General features: G+C 56.3%; 1 long non-coding RNA gene across 1 annotated transcript; it reads right to left on the bottom strand.

Moving 5' to 3' along the window:
• Window positions 1-4,069: 4,069 nt before the first annotated feature.
• Window positions 4,070-19,122, bottom strand: LOC144243354 (uncharacterized). The gene is made up of 3 exons (XR_013338635.1): window positions 18,999-19,122; window positions 5,770-5,830; window positions 4,070-4,163 (listed from the first exon to the last, which is right to left on the bottom strand). It is a non-coding gene; the product is annotated as an uncharacterized LOC144243354 (long non-coding RNA).
• Window positions 19,123-19,430: the final 308 nt, after the last annotated feature.

Raw genomic sequence — 19,430 nt, 5'->3', positions numbered from 1 at the left:
GCGATGCGAGTCCTCCTTACCCCGACTGGAAGGGNTCCCAGATAGGCAGACATTTTTTACAAAATCCATGACAGGGTTTCTAGGCCACCTGGCTGGCTCAGGGGGTCGGTCCATCATGCAACTCGTGCTCTCAAGGTTGTGAGTTCAAGCCTCTTTGGATGTAGAGGTTACTTAAAACTAAAATCTTAAAAAAAAAAATCCATTAGAGTCTGAATTACACTTCATGCCACCAACCCTCAAGGAGGTTTGCTTTCTATAAATGTGTCCGGAGAGGCCCCGCTGGCACCCAGGAGTCCCCTGTCCCCAAAGCCAGCCAGGACCTGCCTGCCCTGACGCTGGCCCCATGGCGTGGATCCATTTCCTCTCTCTCTGCAGCGTCTGAAAAGCCCCCTCCCAAGCCCTGGGCTGCCCGCAGGGAAGTGCTCCAGGTTTACTTCCGCAGAAGTGGCGAGGCGCCAAGCCCTTCTCCGTGGCCCCTAAGGCGGCACCAGCCCTCAGGGGAGCCTGGGAGACACCCAAGTACCTGTTTGCTGCACTAAATGGTTAAAGGTGAATGAGCTTCCTGTGGCTGCCGTACAACTTACTGCAAACATGGCGGCTTTAAACCACACAAACATACCAGCCTGCGGTTCCGGGGATCACAGGTTTGAGGGGGTCTCCTTGGGAAATCCAGGTGTTGACAGGCTGGGTTTTTCTGGAGACCCTGGGGGAGAATCCGTTTGTCTCTTCCAACTCCTAGACACTGCCTGCATCCCTGCATCACCGGCCTGCATCCCGTGTCTCCNCAGGACGGTGGTGGTTACACGGAGCCCTGCTAGATAATCCAGGCTCATCCTGCCATCTCGAAGTCCTCAACTTATTCGAGACCCTTTTTGCATGGAAGGTTGCGTGTTCGGAGGGTCCAGGGATTAGGATGTGGACATATGGGGAGGCCAGCATTCCAGAAAGGTTATTCCACGATCCCCTTGCCGCCCAGTCCTCCGCACAGTCTGTGCCAGCGAAGACGTGCTGTGAGTTGTAGACTGGGGCTGGCAGTGGGTTGGAAGAACGTGGATCCCTACACACCCGCACAGACGCAGACGCACACAGGGGCTCCCACTTGCCTTCCGGTTTCCTGCTCTGAGCGGCACACACACATCCATTCGTTTATCCAGTGAACGTTCCTGAAGCATCTATGGAGTGCCAGACGCTGAACTTAACCCTGAGGGATGGAGGAGGTGAGGACAGACAGGGTCCCCTTCATGGGGCTCCGGGTCCACAAAGAAGCACCGACTGATTCATGAATGAAACTGCTCAACCGATACTTACTAACAGCCCCGTATCTGCCAGCCCTGTGCTAAGCTCTAGTGAAGGGGCCAGACCGGTCCACGCCCCCACAGAGGGTCCACGCTACTGTGAAAGACAGTCACTGAAGTGTGCAGTGGTCCCGGGGGACTGGAGAGGAAGGAGGGCCAGCTCGGGGTGGGGGTGTTGATTAAAGGGGAGGAGACAGGTGATCTGTTTCTGTTACCCGCTGCTGCGTGACAGACCACGCCCAAACTTAGTGACTTAAAACCACAGCCACTTATTGTTTCTCCCACGTATGTAGGCCAGCTGGAAAGTTCTGCTGATCTAGGATTGTCTCCACTGGTCAAGGCCGAGATTCACCCTGGGTCTGCAGTCCGCAGTGGAGATGGGTTGAGAGCCAGCTGGTCTAAAATGACCCCATTCAGGGTGCCTGGGTGGCTCAGTCGGTTGAGCATCCAATTTCGGCTCAGGTCATGACCTCATGGTTCATGGGTTTGAGCCCCGTGTTCAGGCTCTGTGCTGACGGCTCGGAGCCTGGAGCCGGCTTCCGATTCTGTGTGTCCCTCTCTCTCTGCCCCTCCTGCACTCGTGCTTTGTCTCTCTCTGTCTCAAAAATAAATAAACATTAAAAATAGATGAAAATAAAATGACCCCACTCATACTAACGGTGGGGGCTGGGGTGGGGCCAGGGCCTGGACCCCACGCCTCTTGTTCCCCAGCCAGCCTGGCTTGCCAGCACTTGGTGGCGAGCAGAGCGGGGCGCGTGGCCTCGTGTGGCCTGGGGTTGGATCTGCAGCAGCCTCTCTCTTGCCACAGGCTCTCATTGAAAGCAAGCCACAAGCGGGACAGATCTCACCTTTTGGTGGGAAGTGTGACACAGTCACAGCGCAGAGTGAGGCTAAGGGGAGTGGTGGAGAGTGTGGCGCTTAAAAATCTAGCTCAAACGGGAGGAAGGCAGAGCCTGCCTGTCTCTCTCTGCTCCCCCAGTCTGCGGGGAAGGTTCCCGTGGCTCCAGGTCTGACCACGCTGGGCAGCTCTCCCTCTGTCCCGGTCCCCCTGTCACCATCTGCGTCCCCCTTTCTCATTCCAACCCAGGTGGCCTGTGCCAGGCAGATCTGCCTCCTCGGAGCCCTGCCCGGCTCACGCATCCCTGGCGCTGGAGGTCCCCGGCCTCTGGTGCCCGCATGCTGCCGACTCAGAGGGACCCAGAGCATTCATTGGCTTGGCTCTTAATTTTCCGCCCCCCGACTCAAAACAGCTTCCGTGAAAATGGCCGGGAACCCCCCTCCACTCACCCATCCCCAGAGGCCTTTCAGAGAGCTGGTTTCTGGGTTGGCCTGACCAGCAAGGATCTTTCTAGCTTTGCAGTAAAACCTGACCTTTGGTTCAACCCAGTTTAATGAGTGCGGGAGGCTGACAAAGGCCCAGCGCGGTCCCTAGAGCTGCTCGGGGGTGAGGCCGCCAGCCGTGGGGCCGGCCCTTCCCTGTGATCTCAGTGTCCCTCCCAGTCCCCGCAGAGTCGGGGGTGGGGGCAGCTGCGGGGCGGCACTTTGAGAAACAGACTACAGCTCTTCTGGAAGGCAGGCGGCCTGGGGGGTGGGGGGAAGCCCGTGGGGCCCGCGGGGCTTCGGAGGGGCCTTTGGGCCTTCGAGCCATGTTGTTCGGTGCCCGGTGACCATCTGGCTGTTGACAGCGTGGCTCTGGTGTCAGACCTGGGCTCACCCCCGGGCGGCCCCGCGGCTCTGTGATCGGAGTGAGTGACATCACCTCTCTGGGTGCACGTTGGTCATCCGCGGGAAGGAGTTCGGACCACACACTGTCCGGGTCCCCACGGGGAGGACAGAGGACTCAGGCAGGAGGCTCANGGGGGGGGGTGCCTGCGGGGCAGAGCCGCTCCCAGCCTCCCCGCGGCGAGAAGGCCGCGTTCTCGCTCCAGTCCTGGTGCTGAGACCCTGGGGGACACACCCTGGAAAAGAGGGCTCAGCCCCTCCGTCAACGAGAACAGGCCACGGGAGGCCACCGGCTGTGCCTGAGGCCACCCAACTGGAGGGTGGGGCTGACTCTCCTAAACCAAACAGTACCCTCTGGTGGCCCACCAAGGGCCGGGCACTGGGCCGGGCGCTCGGCCGCACACCCCACCTGCATTATCTCATCTGGTTGTCTCCGTGACCTCCCCCTGCAGACGCGGAGAGGGGCGCAACAAGGAGCGGCGAGCCGGTGCCTGGGACGCTAAAGTCTCTGGTTATGTGACTGTGTGCTGAGCGCCAGGCGGGGAGCGGAGTTGGAGGGTCGGGGCAGCTCTGCCCCTGTGGACAGCCGGGCTCTGAATCTAGAAAAACATCCCAGAGAGTGGAAGATAAAGCAAGCCCGCAGGAAGGGCGGAGTCTCGGGAAGACAGCTTTCACCTGGACCGGCATTTCATCCGGCTGTCTGAGCGGCCTCCGGGTCACACGTCGTCACAGAACCAGCAGCGATCCGGCCACGGTCGGGATCATCAGTGTGTTACCCCACTTGTCCTCCACCGCAGCCATGGCGGTGACCGAATGTTTTTAATACCCATCTTACAGAAGGGGAAACTGAGGCCATGAGAGGCGAGGCTGCTGGCTCTGGGTCCTCCAAGCTGGATTCAGACCCAGGCCCACCCGGGGTTTTAGCCCTCGCGTCTCTTCCCCTGCATGACGCTGCCGGTCAGAAGGCTTTCAGGGCGCAGTTCTGAGATTCATAGGCGCCTCACTCGGAGCCGGAGGTGCTGATTTAGAGAATCAGGGAGGGGCTCCCAGGTGGGGTGGGGCTCCGGTGGGCGCTCGGGCTCTGGAGCCAGGCTGCCTGGGGTCCTGCGAGCTGCACACGCAGGGGGTCGTCGAAACTTCTGTTCCCTGAAATACACAGCAGATGTGACCGAGCCATGTGAGGTTTTAATGAGATAATACATGCATTCGGTAGGTAAACGCCCAACAAGTGATGTTGTCTGGTGTGTCTATGCTCCTCGCAGAGGGTCGGTGTGTGGCCCGTCCTGGAGCTGTAAGCAGGGGTGGGTGGGCAGGGCACCAGCTGGAGTTGGGGTCAGAGGGGCAGGCCGGATCTCCTATCTCCTCAGGATGCTATACAGCATACGTTATCTCTGGGCCGAGATGAGCCCTCAGCGCATATGTGCAGGGGTCTGATGGGGGCCCGTTTGTCAAGGCCAGAGCCAGGGAGGCCAGAGGGGAGCTTCTGGGCTCCTCTGGGAGGGAAGGTGGCGGTCAGGGGGTCAGGACCAGGCTTGTGCAGGACCTGGAGACAGGGGGTGGAGGGGCGGATCCACGCTGAGCCTCAGAAGGGGAGCCAAGAGCCCTCACTGACCCATGATGGGTGAGGGAAACGGGGGTCGCAGGTGATTCAAAGTCTCTGACCTCAGGAACGCCCCCTCCTCAAGTCCCACCTTTGAGAACGTGCCCAGGGTCGCAGGGGTGGGCGCAGTTCTCCTGAGCCAGCTGGGCTTCCAGGCGGTGTTGTGCGAGTGCCCCCCCAAGGGGGGAGCTGAGAGACAAGCTGGGGTTTGAGTCCCAGGGGCACCAAGGCCAGCAAAGGGAGCAGGTGACTTAGCCGCACCTAGATCTAGCTTCCTGTCCTTAAAACGGGGAGGGTGGACCAGCTTGGACTGAGAAGCACGTGTCCCCGGGGCACCGTCAGGGCTCCGTCTTCTCTTGCTGTGTGGCTGCTGCTGGCAGTGGCGAGGGCAGTATTTGTGCTGAACGCCTCACCAACCCCAAACCAGGGTTCACGGTTGGGACCTCTTCCCCGTCCCAAGTTCACGTCTCAGGGAAGGGACTCTGCCCAGTGTGCGCCAGTGCCCACCCTGACCACTCAGTGGTCACCAGAGCTGGGAGGGGTCACGTGGTGTGAGCACTGCTGCTGGGAGCCACCCCTGTGACCGCGAGGGCAGTGGGGGAGGGGCAGTCCCCCCCAAACTGGGGCACTCATCAGTTTCTGCTACAGCTTTACCGCCAAAAATGAAATCTTACTTTCCAAGGATAAGAATTATGCATTTACGGGGCGCCTGGGCGGCTCAGTCGGTTAAACGTCCGACTTCGGCTCAGGTCATGATCTCATGGTTAGTGGGTTCAAGCCCCGCGTCGGACTCTGTGCTGACAGCTGGGAGCCTGGAGCCTGCTTCAGATTCTGTCTCCCTCTCTCTCTGCCCCTCCTCTTCTCACGCTGTCTCTCTCTCTCAAAAATAAATGAACATTTAAAAAAACAAAAGAAAAACAAACACTTTAAAGAATTATACATTTACACTACAGGCAGCTTGATCCAATACTAACAAGTATAAAAGCAATTTTAAATGGCTTATATTTGCCATCCATTTGGTGTCTCTCTCTCTCTATTCTATATTTATATATTTTATAATATCTGTGGAAAGACATGCATATAAATACATTTGTTGTACAAAACTGAGCTCCTACTTTCCTTATCAATAACTTGCATTTTTCCTTCTCTCACCTGTAGAAACACAGAGCTTGGCTCGAGCCGCATGACGTCACCAATATCCAGTGATTTCGATCTATGAAAAGGGCAAGGTCATATCATTTCAGCAAGCACATCACGGTTTTCAAGGACTGGCTTATAATTCCACTTGGTAATTATGGTGCTTTTTTTTCTTTTTTAACATCCCCTGTTACTGGACATTAGTGGTATTTTCAGTTTGGATCTATTCTGAGTCCCACTCCACTGAATGGGTTTTTAAGGTACCATCTTTGTGTGTCAGCTCCATTACTTCTAGAGCTTTCTTTAACCATGTGCTGGGGCCACCGGAAGCCGAGGCTCTGCCGGGGAGACAAACTGGCCCCAGAATGTGAGTGGCTCCCTGCTCCTGTCAAAGAGAGTGTGGGGGTTCTGGCCCCTTCCCTCCCGGCCAGGAATCCCCCCAGCAAGTGCCCCAGCTGGCCCACCCCTGCCGGACCTGGGGCCCCAGGAGGGAGTTTTAAATTCCTTCCCAGGAAGAGGCAGGCGCACATGCGACAGGGAGAAGCAGGCGCGGGCGGCTCGATGGATGGCTTCCTCGCAGGGCCCTTCCAGGCTGCATGTGAACAGGGGCTCTCCCCCAGGGGAAGCTCCCCCGGCCTCTGCCCCTGCACCGCCCCCTCCCTGCCCTGCTTCCCCAACCCCCAGCACCCGCGATCCTTGCGAACATGAGCCGCCCTGGAGGAGGCTGAAAAAGGCCAGCCGCCAGGATGCGCGGACACACTGTCTCCTGTCCAGCTGGGCCGCGTCACCGCCAGGAGAGGTTCCCACAGCCCCCATAAGTGCCTCTCACCCTGAGCCGTGGGGGAGCCGAGAGGCCAGCACTGGCTGAGCACCTGCTCTGTGCAAGGTGCTGCCTGCTGCCTGCCTCAGACGCAGCCCGTCATTCCAGTGGTTTCTGAGCAGGGCCACCTGTTCGTCGCAGAACTTTGGGTTCTGCCTTTGGGGCTTCGGCTGAGAGCAGGCAGGGCCTGAGCTGGGGGAGCTGTGCAGAACCTGAGGGGAAGGATTTGGAGCTGGGGGTGTGGGGGGTGGTCAGGAGGCTGGGATGGGCAGGGATGGGCAGGGAACGCGGGTGCTGACATGGAACTGCAGGAACTGACGCCCACTTATCCGAAGCCCAGAGGCAGGAGCAGGCTGTGCAGCGGCTGGGGGGGGGGGCATCCCAGTGACCCCACATGGGCTTTTATTAGAGACACGAATCTATATCCCAAATGAACGAAATCCATGTTCTCACCGGACACCTCCTAACAACCCTGGACAAGCCCCGCTGTGACTCAGGCGCCCGTGTCACGCCCCACGAGGAAATGCGATGCTTTTTCCGTAACTCCACCCGTGGCTTCCCACCCCCCTCCCCTCTGCTCACACCGCAGGAGCTCCGCGTCTGCCCCAGATGTGCCCGTCCTAAGTCAGCATCCTGGAGGCCCTTGCGGGTGCACCCCCCCAGCTGGAGGTGCATCCCTCCCCCGCCCCCAGAGCTGGGGGCACACCTGGTGCCCCGCAGTCATCACCGCAGGCCGGTGCCCCCTGGGGTGGACCACATCTCTGAGCCACAGGCTCTGGGAGGGAAGGCGGCATCCAGACCATTCTTCACCCAGGCACGCCCGCCAGGCTCCGCTACTTCTGCGCAGCGGCTGGAGATGCAGGGGAGACGGCGGCTCTGGGGTCCCTGGAGCTGGGCGGGCTCTTGGGGCGGAGGCGGGTCCTCTGCAGAGGCTGGAGCCCCGCAGCCCCGTCTCACCTGCTCCGCCCACAGACTGGGACACCCCCAGGCCTGCCATCGTGCGGGTCGTTCCCAGAGATCGCAGCTCGGGCTTCCTCTGGCCTCAAATCCCACCCCAACCCCTCTCCAGGCCTCTGATTCTGTTTTTAAATCGGGAAGACCTGGGACTCCTCCAGGAGGTGGCCTCTTCTCAGGTCCCTCGGCAGCCGCGCTTTCTGCCTCCTCCACCAAGGACACTGGCTCCTGCTCAGCCGATTCTTTAGGCTCCGAGTTCTGTCAGGATGAACGCTTTAGAGAAATCTTGCTGCAGACAGGGCTTTGCAAAGGATTCCATTTTCTGCTGACATTTTAGAAGGCCGATCGGCCAAAGTGGTTAACCCATCAACAGGAGAAAATCACTTTTCCAGAAAGAAGAGTCTGAAACACCGCTCTTCGTAGAAGCCAGGCACAGTCGTGTTCTCCCAGAGCCACACACAAGCACTTTCGATTCCGCTCGTGGAAACTCCCCGCAGGTTTGGGATCCATACTTGAAAAACGGATATGACGGGTGGACCCTGTGTTAAAAGCTCTGCGTGTCCGGGGCGACTCTTGATCCCGCACGAATGTCTCAGTTAAGGGCTGCTCCATTTTTGTGGTTCCTCAGGCCAAAAACCCAGAGCGATTCCTGACAGACTCTTTCTCTACGCCCCATATCCAATTAGCAAATCCCGCCAAGGCTTCCTTCGAAATCTATCCGGAAGCTTGAGTTTGCGATTTGGAAATATCGTTTGATGGTCGCCAGGATGAAGCTCCTTCCGGATGGCTTCCCACTCAGCAGCCCAGCCGGGGTTTTCTGCTCCCTTCCCTTTTGTATTAGTTGGAATGTCTTTGGTTGTAAGTGACCAGGACCTTGATCTGGCTTAAGAAAAGAGTTTTGGGGGCGCCTGGGTGGCTTAGTCGGTTAAGCGTCCGACTTTCGCTTAGGTCATGATCTCGCGGTTCGTGGGTTCGAGCCCCGCGTCGGGCCCTGTGCTGACTGCCAGCTCAGAGCCTGGAGCCTGTTTCAGTCTGTGACTCCCTCTCTCTCTGACCCTCCCCTGCTCACACTGTCTCTCTCTCTCTCTCTCCTAGAAATAAATAAAACATTAAAAAAAGAAAGAAAGAAAGAAAAGAGTTTTGGTTTATGTGACTGAAGGGAAGTCTGGCAGAGAAGACTGAATCAGGAGCTTCCATAACATCAACAAGACCCATCTCTCTCTCTCTCTCTCTCTCTCTCTCTCTCTCTCTGTCTTATTATTGCCCCAGTCTCTGCCATGTTGGTTCTCTTTTCAGGCTCTTCCCTCATAGCGACAAAATGGCTGCCAGCAATGCTAGATCTTCCATCCCCTTCAAGCTCTCGCGTCCGGCAGAACAGAGCCCCCGTGTCACAGGCTCTGGTTGGGCAGCACCTATGTCCCATGGCCAGTCCCTGTAGGCAAGGAGCATGTGAAGTCTCTGTCATGGGCTCGGCCTTCACAAAAAGGAGGGGCGGACAATAAGCTTTGCTCAGATCCTGTGAACTGAGACTGGGGGAGGGTGGGTCTGCAGAAGGGAAATGAAGCAGTTACCAGAGGGAGGGGAAAGGGAGGCGGCATAACCAACCGTCGCGCCCGGGGCACTGCCCACTGGCCTTGGGATGAGAAACTGGGGGCTCCACCATCCCCAGAGGCCGTCTCGGCACAGAATGAAAACATTCCTGAGAGCAGCGTTTTCTGAGATTCCAAGATTATTCCAATGCCTATCACCTGCCCGGGAATCCTGCTTTCCAGCAAAGGTGACTGTAATTTCAGCCTTTAAAGAATGTCCCGTGATAAGCAGGAGAGAAAAGCAGTGACCGTGACAAACGACTGAAATATTTGTCCTCAAGTCATCCCGCACATCCATGCCACCGGAAGACGATTCTTTGGCTTCTGAGAGTCTCCCATTCATGAGGGCTCATCCTGAAACTCCCCATCACAGGGGGTGGCTCACTTCTTGGGCACGGAGTGGGTGAACCTTAGCCTTCACCACACCAGGGCTCCCGTCCGGTTATTCTCTACAAATCAGGGATTCGATGTGCAGATTAAATTGGTGTAGACAATGGAAAATATTCAGGGCAGTGCCTGACACATAGTATGTGCTTAATAAATGGTGGAAAGTTTCCTAAAAAATCATTCTTGTGGTGAGAGCTGGATTTATTAATATGAAAATGTTTCAGAGCACCTGGGTGGCTCAGTCAGATAAGCGTCTGACTTCAGCTCAGGTCATGATCTCATGGTTCGTGGGTTTGAGCCCCGCATCAGGCTCTGTGGTGATTGTTCAGAGCCTGGAGCTGCTTCGGATTGTGTGTCTCCCTCTCTCTCTGCCCGTCTCCCACTCCCGCTCTGTTTTTCTCTCTCTCAAAAATAAACAAACATTAAAAAAGAAAAAGACAAAAGACAATGTTTCTGCCCCACTGCGTCTTGCCTTCCCCACATGAACTCTACATGATGTCTTTGCCAGATGAACGGAGAACTGAAGAATGGGACAAGAAACAAGATCGGAAAGGTGAGGCGAAAGTGGCCATAATCCACCAAGAAAAGCCATCAATAGACCTATGGAAGAGTCAGCCACGGACTTCCTCTTCTGGACGCTCCTTCCTGAGCTGCCTGAGAGAGATGCGTTGACTGTTTGGCCGTCCCCAACGGCGCTGCCTCTGCCCCAGGTGGGCACGGCTGTCCTGGCCAGGCCACCGAGAGCTTCTTCCGAGAGAATCACGTTGGCCTGTGGCAGAAGCCATGATGTGCCCGCGATCTGTCCTTTAGGGCTGTTGGGGGACAATTCTTAGCTGAGTCCCTCTCCAGGGGCTGCCTTTAGCTTCTGACAGTTACGACCCCCACGGTCGGGCCCCGTCTCGGGTGGCGGCGTCTGGTGACTGGCCCGAGAGCAGGAAGAAAGGAGCAGGCCCGTCCCGCTGTTCCAGAGAACCTTCCAGGGTGTCCCCCCCACCCCGCTCCCCACAGGGTCAGCAAGGCCTTCCTTGTGACCCACCTTCTCCCACACACACAGTCTGTCCCGAACACGCCCGGGAACCTCCCGCACACTCATTTTGTCTCAGAGTTGGCTTCCTCAGGACCCCCATCTGTAATGGTCCCCACTCCAGTCAGGGAGAGGGGGGTGCCCAGATCTAGCCAATAAAAATTCAGAATTCTCAGTTAAATGTGAATTTCACATCACCAGTGAATCATGTCTTAGTGTGAACCAGATGCCCCTGCAGTATCTGGGACATACTCATCCTTTAGCATGATTTATTGTTGATCTGAAGTTCATATATAACCGGGTATTCTGTATTTTATCCGGCAAACAGATATAATACAGAGGAGGGCCGTGGAGTATGGACTATGGGGTCGAGGTTCGTCCAAATGGTCCAGGAACCGTAGCGCACATTCAGGGCATCACAGACGCATATCCTACCTGCGGGTCAGCTTGGGTTTCTTTTGTGAGAAATAGAATAACTTAAATGTGACCCTATTTTTGCTTAAAGAAAAATACAAGTCATAACCACCACAGATGGAGGGCTGACTGTCCGAGACCACGTATTAAGCGCCCTAAAGCTGTTAACCCATCTCTCCACCCAGGCAGTCTTCACCACAACCTTTGGAAGTGAATGTGTCCATTAGGATCAAATCCAATATAAGTGACAGGAAACCCAAGCTGTCAGCGGTTTAAATAAAACTTTAAAATTCAGAGGTAAGCAGTGCAAGATTAGGACTGGGACTCCCACCCCCTCCCTCTGGGTCTACCTTGTGTGTGGCCTCCGTTCCCAAGATCACTCCCCCAGAGGCCAAAATGGCTGCTGGGGATCCAGCCATTTACATAAAATTCCAGCCAGCAAAAAGGAAGAAGCAATGAAGAAGGGAACACACCCTCCCTAGGGACATACTCTATGCATAAGATTGTCAGTTTATGCCCCTTTAGCAGAATTTAGTCACAGGACTTGGTGTAAAAAAAACCTGTAGGGGCACTTGAGTGGCTCAGTCGGTTAAGCGTCCAATTTCAATTCAGATCATGATCCTACTGCTTGTGGGTTTGAGCCCCGCATCGGGTTCTGCACTGATGGATCTGAGCCTGGAGCCTGCTTCGGATTCTGTGTCTGTCTCTCTGCCCCTCCCCAGCTCAAGCGCTCTCTCTTTCTCTCTAATATGAATAAAAACATTTTTAAAAAACCCTGCAGAATACAGTTTCTATTTGAGCTGGCTACGGGTCCAAGTAAGAGTCATGGTTTTTCTTGCTAAGGGAGAAGGGGGCAAGCAAAGTGAGAGATAATTGGTAGATTTTGCCACAAACAAGTGTTATTATTATCCTCATTTTGGGATGGAATCGAGACTCAGGGAGATTAAGTAACTTACCCAAGGTCACTCAACTGATAGCTTGCATCTGTTATAACCGCTATCATATAATTCCATTTAATTAGACTTCATAAATGACAATTATGTTAAGTAGGATCAGATATTCGGCAAACCCCGTTTCTTAAAATCTAACATTCCAACAAATCATGGACATTCAAACATCAATACTTGGTAAAACACTAAAGATTGTGGCGAATGCAGAAAACCTTAGGCAAAAATGAGACACACGGAGATATGAAAGGGGAAAGACGTTTTTCTCAGAGATCAGCAGTCCTGCTGAGGGCAGGGGGCTGGGGGGAGGGGACCCATCCCACGTCCCAGGAGTCGGTGTGATTAGGTTGATCAAAAGGGAGTGTAAAACGTGGTAAAGCGGCCGGGTTCCGAGCAGAGAGGATGCCGGAAATCAGTAAGAATACATGTTGGAGCGCTTGGGCATGAGTGGACACTCAGTGGGCTGTGGGTTTAAGAAATACAACTTGACAACACCCTGCAATGTCTCTGAACTCTTGGCTGTCAGGGAAATGGCCTTGGGAATGAAAAACTTCTCCAAGAGAAATATTATTTGTATTCCGCGGTTGTAAAGTGACTCGCCCTCCCCCATCTCGAAGCAGAGGAAGGGAAATTTGAACTGTGTAATTTAGAAGCTGGGCTACACGTGGGAGGGCCTGACTCCCGGGTGAAGAACTGCCGCCTAGGGCTTCCCTAGGCGGGTCTAGGAGCGGAGCGCCTCTAACTGCTGGGCGAAAGATTCTCCAATTCCACGACCTGGTTGCTTCCCTTCCTATTGAGGTTTGGTTACTCACAAAATCGTGATCTCATTAAGGTGCAAAAAAGCAAACAGAGCTTTGAGACCATCCTGGTCTCCGAATTCAGCGAGGACCTCGTCTCGGGAGCACCGATCTCCTTGAGCGGCCGCCTGGGGCGCTGCACTGGTCCAGGGCTGACGCTCTAGCTGAACTGAATGAGAGAGAATGCTCTGCTGTCATCGACTGGTTATGTCTGCGGTGGGCACAGAGGGGTACAGGGGCCCAGCTGCCCTGTGTTTTCTGACCCTGAACTTGGCAAAGCCTTTCATTTTATAGAGGAGGTAAGTGAGGCGCCCTGAGGGAAAGCAAGTTGCTCTGAGCCTTTCAGTAGCTGAGTGGGAGTGAGAGGTACATTCTCCTGGTTTCTAGTCCTATCTTCCTTTTACCAATTACCATCTGAGGTTGGAGACTGGAACTTTCTCCAGAGCAATTCCAAATGCGCATCCGCACTCCGCTCGAAGAGAAATCGCTGTCTTTCCAAGAAAAGCCGTTTCACGTTTCCTTGATCTGCAGTCAAGTCTGCACATGGCACAGTGAGAAGATAGGGGTTTTTGATTTTGGTGGTCAACCTGCGCTCCCCTGCGCAATGGTAGGAGTGACCCTGTGGGCTGCTGGAAAGATATTCCCCAGACCACGGTGGCTAAACCCGTATGACAGGCTAAAGGAAGACCCCCTGAAAGATGACCACTCCCTAACTTCCAGGACCTGTGAGTATGCTATTTTACATGGCAAAAAGGATTTTTGGCGATGTGATTAAAGTAAAAATCTTGGGATGGGGAGATTACCCTAGACTATCCAGGTGAGCCCAATGGCCCTCATAAGGGGGAGGCATGAGGGTCAGAGTCAAAGAAGATAAGACAATGAGAGGAGAGAGCTTTGAAGATGCTGTATTTTTGGCTTTCCTGGTGGAGGAAGGAGCCAAGGAATGAGAGCGAATCTAGAAGCTGGAAAAGGCACAGAAGGAGGTTTCCTCCTAGAGCTTCCAGAAGGAATGCAGACCAACCAACACCTTGATTTTACCACTTTTTTAAAATGTTTATTTATTTTAGAGAGACTGAGACAGGGCGCGAATGAAGGAGAAGCAGAGAGAGAGGGAGACACGGAATCCAAAGCAGCTCCAGGCTCTGAGCTGTCAGCACAGAGCCCAGTGCGGGGCTTGAACTCACGAACCGAAAGATCATGACCTGAGCTGAAGTCGGAAGCTTAACTGACTGAACCTCCCAGGCGCCTCTAGAACTTTTGACCTCCAGAATTGTAAGATAATAAATTTGTGTTGTTTTAAGCCATTGCGTTTCTGGTAATTTGTTACAGCAGCTGTTGGGAATAAATCCACACAGTCGTTTCCTTCTTGTCCGTATCTGAATGTACAAAGGGCCATCTTTCGAGGTGGCTCACCCCCAAGTCGTGATCAGGTCTCCAGGACCCCCCGGTCGTGAGGCCCTGTGGCTCCCAGGCCAAAGTGCCGAGAGAGAGGGTGAGGACACATGTGCTCCATGAGCTCCTGGGTGCCTCCACCTGCTTCAGGCAAACCAGCACCTCAGGGCACCAAGCTGCCCGTGCCCCACGGGAGTCTGCGAGGAAGATCAAGCGGGTTTGATGACCATGTGGCACTGCCTCTGTGCCCACCCATCTCCCTCCCCCTCCTTGCAGATGCTCCTCCCCTAACTCTTTAGGTCTTGGAGAGTCTAGCAAATCTGGCTCTGGTCCCAGCTTGCCGCTCAGTGGCTGTGAGCAACTCATTGGGCCTCTCTGACCCACTGTACCCTCCTCCATAAAATGGCGGTTGTGGGGGGTGGAGCGGGGTGGGCACAATTATTATCGCCATGGTGAATATATAATTATTATCGGCATAGTAGTACACAGGTCTAAATGTTAAATTTGATGATGGGGTACAAAATAAAAACTTTTTCCAGAGGCCCTGAGTCTGAGGGCATTGCCAGACATACATGTGGATAAAAACCACGGGGTGGAATTTTAAAACCTCCACAGGGGAGGGTTCCACAGCTGGATTCTCAATGCTCAGTTCAGATCAGAAGATGTGTCAGGGGGCACCTGGGTGGCTCAGTCGGTTAAGCGTCCAACTTCAGTTCAGGTCATGATCTCACAGTTCGTGGGTTCGAGCCCCACATCGGGCTCTGTGCTGACAGCTCAGAGCCTGGAGCCTGCTTCAGATTCTGTGTCTCCCTCTCTCTCTGACCTTCCCCTGCTCACACTGTCTCTGTCTCTCTCTCAAAAATAAATAAAACATTTTAAAAATTAAAAAAAAAAAGAAAACGTGTTGGGAACTTTATACCCGCTCTCAAGAAAGGACTCGGTATCAGTCAGTCGTGCAAGACGCTGCCTCGCCTTCCCAGGAGCAGCTATGTTGTAAATCTGAGCTCGAGCCTTGAAAACATCGTGCTCGGTGACAGAAGCCAGACACACGGGGCCGCACGGCGGAGGATTCCGTTCGCATGAGCTGTGCAGGACGGGGAACCCACAGAGACAGAAAGACTTTGAGGGGCTCCGACCACCCCTTCTCCGGAGTAGAGGGAAGCCGGCTGCTCCGGGCCGTGCAGAGGGGTGGGGGGAGGCCAGGGGGCAGGGGAGAGGGCTTCGGGCCGGGGAAGGTTCAAGGCCGCGCACTCGCGGGGCGTGTTTTCACAGCGAGATGGCAGCGCCCCTGCCCGTGACCAGTCTCTTGATGCCGCTGCGGAAAGTCCAGCTTCGCGCTGACCTGTGACCTCGGGGGTGTTTCTATTTCCCTCACACACTCTCTTCTGATCACCTCCCTACGTGATCCAAGGCCTGAAGGTAAACTGTTATTTTTATGGGGTCAATTTTCTTCCCGCCAGAGGATAAAACAAACGCACGGTGACGTTGTGTTTGGGGGAATCTGTGCTTCTCGGACGGTCACCCCCTTGTTCCTGTGGATGCCGCTTCTTGTCTGTGAGGGTTTACCCGCCCTTCCTGCCCCCACACGGGCTTCGCCCCCTGGTCTCGGGGGCACTGTTTGCACCCAGGAGTGACTCACGGGGACAGAGAGGAGCAAGCCGGGGGGGTGTGCTCCCTGAGACCCACACGTGGGGGAAGGAGAGAACGTTGCCGTTTGGACGGACGAGAAGCTTTCAGAAGCCTCTAAGATGTGGCTCTCGGAACAGCTATACCGAGAGGGCACCAAACATCGAATGTCATGGCGCTGCCACCTTTATGAGGCCTCACTCGGCGGCCATGGCCACGGATGTGGAGAAAGGGCCCTCGTCAACCCGGGAAGACATTTGTTTTATGTCCAAAGGGAGGTGGCGGAGCGATTAATGAAGAAGATTCTAGCAAATGCTGCTGCCCGTCCCCCTCCCCCGCCATATCCCCTTGGCCTTCACGCTTTCTGGGCGCGTGATCCCACCAGCTTCAGGGGCTAACAGCTCCCACAAAGCACTCGCACAATCACGCTCGGGCGATGACGGACGGGGGTCCTCACAGAGAACTCTCCGGCACGTCTGACATGGTCTCCCAGAGGCGCTACACTGCCCCCCACACAGACGCCCCCAGCTGCCCAGCCGCTCCGTCCTGGGCTCAGCCCCCAGCTCAGTCACTTGCCAGCCAGGGCCCAGAGGCCAGGGCAGGGGGGCCGGGGGCGGGGGGCTGTAGCTGGAAGGTGTGTGGGCTCCCCCGGCACAGGGACGGCGAACGCAGAGGGGCTGTGGGTCGCCCGCACGTCTCCCTCCAGGGACAAGTTAGGAGGCGGCGCCCTGGGCCCAGGAATCTGGGTTTCAGACGGGGGCCCCTGCCCCTGGTGGGGTCAGGGCTCAGCCGGGGTGGTGTCCCTGCCAGTGCGCTACTGAGGGCGCGGAGCGCGGCCGCGGTCTGCCTCGGAGTCCCGGGAGCGAGTGACCGAGATGACACGGGCCCCACCCCTGTCAGGTGTGCGGCAGGCTCAGGAATCAGTTTGCCACACCAGCATCCCAAGCGCTTCTGAGTTAGGTGTGCAGGGGTTACATCCTGGAAAATGCTGGGCGGCAGGGGCGCCTGGGGGGCTCAGTCGGTTCAGCGTCCGACCTCGGCTTAGATTATGATCTCACAGTTCGTGGGTTCGAGCCCCGCGTCGGGCTCTGTGCTGACAGCTCGGAGCCTGGATCCTGCTTCGGATTCTGTGTCTCCTCTCTCTCTGCCCCTCCCCTGCTCACACACACACTCTCTCTCTCTCTCTCTCTCTCAAAACTGAATAAACATTAAAAATATTTTTAATGATGGGCCGCAGAGACGCTCCCACTGAACAGAGGCCGCCCTCTAAGAGAACGTGCCCGCATGTCCCCACTCACAAGACCCAAGGACCAGCCTGTAGCCTCCCCTCGGCCAGCCGGACACGGGAAGGAGAAACGCCCATCACACTGGTCTCTTATTGCTCCCGAAGCCCCTGCACCTCATCAGTGGTTAAAACAACACTAATTCATGGTGGACAAGCCGCTGGCCCTCCGGCAGGCCTGACGTCCTCTGCTCAGGGCCACAGGCTGCGATCCGGCTGCCGCAGGGCTGCGCTCTGCTCTAGGGGCTCCTTCCCGGGAGGAATCGGCCTCCAGCCTCCTTTGCGTTCATCGCGGCCGCAGGGCTGAGGTCCCCGGTCGCCGCCGGCCGACAGCTGGGGACAGGTCCACGCTCCTAGCCGCCACCCATGTTCCTTCTCGTGCCTTTCATGGGGTCCCCTTCNTTCCCGTCCGCCACATCTGCAACTCCAGCCAGAGAAAATTCTCTGCTTTTAGGGGCTCACGGGATCCGAGTAAGCATCCCTGGAAAACCCGGGATAACCCCCCTCTCCTAGCGTCTGTAACCTCAACCATCGGGTCTGCAAAGTCCAGTTGGCCAGGTTCCACACCACACTCCCGGCTTCCAGGGGCTCAGATAAGGGCATCTCTGGGGAGAGGGCCCTTCTGCCCCCGAAGGTGCTGTGTCCTTTCTTGTTTCAAGTGATTCTTGCCTCAGACACTCTGTGCTTATAGACCCGAGACAAAAGACCTCAGGGAGCAGAGGAGTCCGGCTTGCAAGGACTTGACAGCGACGACCTTCCTCCCTGACGAGAGCGAGGTGTGGGAGCTCCCGCCGGGAGTGCCGCCGGGAGACAGCCGCCGGGAGACAGCGCGGGGACGGAGGCCAGCAGGCTCTCAGGAGGCCATCGCTGGTGGTAAGTTAAGGCATCGAAGCAGCGCTGGGGCCATCTGTCCCCAGATGGCTGGCGGCTTTACCAAGTCTATGACTTAGGCACCTTCAGGTGAGCCTTCTGCTCTTCGCCGACGCGAGCGGCTGTGATCACTGTGATCACTGGTGGACTCTTGTCCAGCAGACAGTCGGCCCCTCCCCCCTTCACACCACAGGCACTACATCCCTCCCCACCCTGTCGACTGTGGACTCGGCTGTGGCTGTGGCTTCCTTACCAGTGAACATTAGCGGACGTGGCCTTCAAAGCGCTTGCACGCTGTGGCTTGGCCCTTGTGCTCAGGGATCCGCCGTAAGAAGAATCCGCCCAGGACCACCTGGAGGCCCTTCAGCCGGGGGCTCGGAGCAAACACGCCCGGGGGCCAAGTGGCGCAACCAACGCTTGTGCCGTAAGCCAGCGCCGCAGACCTCCGGCCTGAAGCACAGACGCCGGCAGGGCCCGACCTGCGTCAGCCAAACCCCAATCAGCCCCTCTGGCGCAAGCCACGGGCTTAGGGACGGTGTGTGATGTGGCACTATCGTGTCGATTGCGACTGACACGGTGAAGCACATGCCGGAGGTCTGCGCCCGTCCCTTCCCCCAGGGCTCCCGAAGTTGGGTAGAGGTGGGTGACAGAACCTGCTTCGGGCATCCGGGCGTATAGAAAACCCACGCCGACCACTCGTCGAAGAGGATCCAGGGCACCAGCTCCGGGCACCTTCCCTAGACGCACGAAGGGGCAGCTGCAGAAGGACTGTGTGTCCCGTGTGTCTGAAAGGCTCCTCGGGTTTCTTCAGCGCAGAGCCCCACAGTATCCAGGGAGCCCCCGGGGGCCTTGCAGGCCGTGACCCCGGGACCCAGCACCCTTGGAGAGGCTTTGCTCCCAAGGGTGCAGGGGGCGCTGGTGGAGGTGAGCCCTGAGGACAGTGCAGAGGGGGAGGAGGCAGGTTCGGGGGGGGGCCACTGGGGACAGCCTGGACCCGATACCACGTGCGCGTCCGGGGCCGTGTGGCCTCCCTAAGCGGCACTCCAGGGGAAGGAGCCCAAATCCCTAAAATTAGGTCTCTGCCACCTGCCACAGGGGCTTGAAAGAGAAAGTAGCTTCAGTTGGAGTCAGTCCCTCCTTACCAGAGACCGAAGACAGACGTTCACACCCAATCGATTTCGTCCCTGGGGGACTGTCCGCTTGCTTCAATCCTGTGACTCCGTTCCCAGGGCTACACCAGGGCTGGCAAACGAGGGCCCATGGGCCGAATCCAACCTCCTGCCTGTGTTTGTAAATAAAGTTTTATTGGAACAGCCATTTGTTTCCAAACCGTCCAGGTCTACGAAGGCAGGACGGGGTAGAGGCAGGAGAGATGGTCTGGCCCGCAAAGCTGGAAGTATTTATTATCCGCCCTTTGCGGAGAAGGGTAGTGAACCCCTGCCTGGAAATGCGCTGCCTCACATTCTAAATCCCCACGTCCCGAACCCCTCTTCCATTAACAGTAACCCAGCAGAGGCTTGGGAGCGAGGCACGGCATTAACAAGAATAAAACTGGCTTTACAAAAGGAAACCAA

Source organism: Crocuta crocuta, unplaced genomic scaffold (assembly GCF_008692635.1).
Source record: "Crocuta crocuta isolate KB4526 unplaced genomic scaffold, BGI_CrCroc_1.0 scaffold27, whole genome shotgun sequence".
NCBI lineage: Eukaryota > Metazoa > Chordata > Mammalia > Carnivora > Hyaenidae > Crocuta > Crocuta crocuta.
The sequence above is the reverse complement of the archived record's forward strand: the minus strand, read 5'-3'. Positions and strand labels throughout refer to the sequence as shown.